Source organism: Enoplosus armatus, chromosome 7 (genome assembly GCF_043641665.1).
Source record: "Enoplosus armatus isolate fEnoArm2 chromosome 7, fEnoArm2.hap1, whole genome shotgun sequence".
Lineage (NCBI taxonomy): Eukaryota > Metazoa > Chordata > Actinopteri > Centrarchiformes > Enoplosidae > Enoplosus > Enoplosus armatus.
Genome location: NC_092186.1, coordinates 17,865,148 through 17,869,389, shown reverse-complemented (window position 1 = coordinate 17,869,389; position 4,242 = coordinate 17,865,148).

Below are 4,242 nucleotides of genomic sequence, written 5' to 3'. Positions count from 1 at the left end.
TTCCCCATTCTTTTATTGTAATAAAAATATATTTGTATCAAACTATCTCAACTGTTTCAGTTTAGGCTTTGAAAAAATACAAGATGTGACATTGCAGAAAATAGTCATAAAAGTTATGATGCCAGAGAGACCTGCTGACATTTTGCATGGTAATGGAGCAGATAGAATTTGTATGTCCTGTAGAGGGCAGCAACACGCTTCGAATGTGTTAAAACCTGACTGAAATCTTACGAAGAGATGAAAGACAATGATCTCAAATATTTAAACTATAGATTACAAGGAAATGTGTGGCTGAGGCAAACGTACACCACCTGCTACATAGCTGTAGCAGGAAAAAAAATGCTCTGTGGAAAATCAAGTTACAACATGATTTAGTCAGTTATTCAGTGGCACATGCCACATATTTCATAGAAGAATATTGTTTCTGGTTAGAGTCAGGGTCTAGTACTCTTGTGAAGTACAGTGATGAACCGGTTCGGGTTCGTGGTATCGACAAGGGACAACCAATCTGAGCAGGCCGTCAGCCCTGGGAAAAGAATTGCCATAGATATTCATGAAGTAAAATAAAATTGATTTGCATCAGATAACCCCTTCTTTTGTAAAATAATGATTACCTATTTAATATAAATATTCAAGAATAGTCAAAAAGAGGAGATTTAAAATAAAATGTACTCTGAAGAAAACTGTGAATGACAGAACGGGGCAAATAATAAGTGAGTTTGTTTTTCATATGTAATCTAAAAGACAGATGATCTGACAAAAACCCATAATAATGACTTACAACCATGCTTAACACTACACTATGTATGTCTAGGCTTACAGAATCTTTGCTCCATCTTGTGGTCATGATGTGAACATTCAGAGACTGAGCTGAATCCATTCGAGTTGCTGCCATCATCTTTACTGATAATATGCAATAGAGACAGACTGAGACATATAGGAGTGTTTCAAAACTCGACTCCTTAATGGCAGCGGCATCTGTGTCAAACATCAATCTCACTTGCTACAGTAGATGTTCGGGGGGGGGTTGATAAACATGGGGAGTATATCACGTCCTCACTGGGTGATCCAATCCACGTACACATACTGGCACATGAATAAATATACACACAGACCCATGCAAGACACCTGCATAAACATGTCAAAAAACACACTCAAACATAAACGCTTAGATTCAGAACAGCACGCATGCACGCAAACCTTCCTGTCGTAACCTGCAGGAGAGGAACACCACAAAGCTCTGCTCGGCTTTCAGAGTGTCAGAGGCAAAGCAGCTCAGGGCGAACCAGGGAGGACAGGAGGCTGGGGCTGGACCAGCTCCTCTGGGGACCCTGCAGCTTGTGGTCCAGGCAGGCGGGCGACGATGGGCTGAGGCACCATGGTGGCCCACAGTCAGGTGCAGCAAACCATATGACACATGACAGTTTACTGTGATTATTGCTTCCATCCCACTACTACTGTCAGTATCACTCCCCGCAAAGACATGGAACTGCAAAAAGAGCCACAGAGGCTTACAAACCTTACAAACCAAGGTTCTTTGGGGGCCCTTGTTTTTTTGTTCAGTCTAGGCTGTGTGACAGATGTTTATAATAGTGCCATTAATTTCACTTTGCCTTGGGGAAGGTGATATCTTTTTAAACATCTGCAACATCCTGACAGCTACATGCACAGCTGCTGATCAGAGCCCGTCATTATGACAAGACATATCCCGCTCCTTTATCTTTTTGAGGTCCAGAGGGCAGATTCATCAAAATTTCATGCCTCTGCTGACAGCTAGCGGAGACAGTCCAGTAGTCGATAAAAATCTGGGAATTGGGAATGTGTGATGTCTGATTCCTGCGGGAGAAGGTGGAATTTGAGTCCTTGTCCTCACTCAGTGTCATTTCTGAGAAAAATCGTCACAGGAAATTGTTTGTTTGGAGAAGATCTCATTTGGTAGCAAAAGTGACACTTGGCCCCACCATAGCTGAATAAAGAGAAGAGTGTCATCTACAGACACTCCAACCTCTTTAAAGGAACAGTTCAACATTTTGAGAAATACGCTTATTTGCTTTCTTACAGCGAGTCAGATGAGAAGATCAATACTATGCTCTTATTCTTACGCTAAATGAGGCTACAGTCAGTAGATACTTAGCTCAGCTTAGCATAAAGACTGAAAACAGGTAGAGACAGTTAGCCTGGCTCTGTCTGAATGTAACAAATTCACCTAGTGGCACCTCTAAAGCTCACTAATTAACATGTTGTATCTCATTTTTAATCTGTACAAAACCCTAAGTGTAAAAAACGACAAATTGTGCTTTTAGAGGAAGTCATGTGCTGGACGATTTCTTGGCCCGGCGAAGTGACTTCCTGGAGTCTTGTTGTCACCATGAGGTTGTCATGTAACCGGCGGAGACTGTCACTGTGTAAAAGAAATTGTCCACAGCTTCATATTTTTTGCACATACATGAAAGTTTCATTCTCCTCATCTAACTTAGATGTTTCTAAAATAAAAATGAAATTATTTTTGAGTACTATTGCATCAAGAAGAAGGTCAAATAACAAAAATCACTTTGTGAATTACACTTAAGCGTTCATTATTAATATTCAGAAATAACAGTAATGTTGTATGCCTGCTGTTCAACATATTTATACTGTTCATAAGCTTATTAATACACTACTGTTATTAAGTCTATGGTGAAGTGTTGACAAAAGAAACTTGGAGAGCGGGAAACTTCATAATTACCCAGATGGTAAGAGGACAACTCGATACAGAGGAGCAAATGGAGTCGAAGGAGTGCTGCCATGCGCAGCCACACTGAGCAAACCATATGCTGTTTGTATAAGACAACAACTAGGGTTTCCTGTTTTCATCAGCTCATTGGCTTTTATTGAGCCTGTTGGGCTCAAAGCAAATGGGCCTCCACTGAGCCATTTAAATGAAAATGAGACGGTCAATGTCATCTTTTTGAGAGTTTAGCTGCAGAAGAACAGCAATTCAGCCTCCACGTAAACATCTTTGAGGCATTGATCTCAAACGTAGTAGGAATCATTTTGGCAAAATGGCTGACCAGAATGGCTAAATGATCTCTCATTAACATTAGGTGTGTTTTTCAATTTGTTTATATAACTTTAGTAGCTCAGTTTCAGGCTCGTGTGGGCGGCCTGGTAGCCTCGGCACTGGTGTCTGTTTTTAACCTTTCTTGGGGATTTGAGCACACATGCTCTTTTTTTCCAGCAACGCCCTGCTTCACATTCACACAGTTCATCCAACCTGGGAGCGGCCCAGTACAACCACAGTCTCCTACTGAAGCCAGTGCACAGCTCCACTGGAGATACAGTTAAATGCTTGGCTCAAAGGCACCTCAGTGGTATAGCTGTTGAAGGAGGATAGAGAATTACTCTTTCTGTTTTATCATTCAGCCTGGGAATTCAAACCTGCACCTTTTTAAATCATGAGCCTGCTTCTCTTAACCTTAAGGCCACCACCGCTACACAGCAAAGCATAATATCTTCCCAGAAATAAAATGAAAATCCCTTATGCTGCACTTTGGTGGGAACAACCCAAGCTGAGAGATGGCGCCGGTTTTGCGTCTGTAACCACTGTTGAAATATTATTTCAGAGGCAAGCCGTCCCCGCATCTTGGAGCACGGTGAGCAGAGCACTTGAAAAACGCATTAGGGCCAAGGGGCAAGTTGGAGGCTATACATTTGCTACCAATTTAGTTCCTGCATCTTAGATTTCGTTCTTCTCTTCCTCTCCTGGCCCCGAAAGCAGGCCTAATGTAGTAAATGACCTCTAGGATAAATAGACAGCAGGCTACATGACCCCAGCCATCAAAAACGGAGGCTGTAATAAATACGACATAGCTTTACAGGAAGCGTGTTCGACATTCTCCCAAAACCTGCAGGGAAAGAAAACGAGGGGGCGAACGGGGTGAGTCTCTGTTCACCGCTCTCTCTTTGGTCAAAAGCTTTTTTCCTGAGGTCTGTTATTACCGGCCTAGTTCCTGGGTTCCCATTCAGAGTGGAGCTTGTTCATATAAACCTTGAGGTTTTGAGGCATCGCTGGACTGACTGGGTGGCTTTCACCAGGGAATTAGCGCAGGGTCGCATTGGATCACGATCAGTAGGCCCTCTACGGCTAACCTGTGTTGGACCGGACTGCTTGTGGAGGTGGTGGTGGTGAGGACAAGTTTCCTGGCTATGGAATATGGGTCAGTCAGAACCCAGGATGTGTAGGCCTTGATCCTGTAAATCATG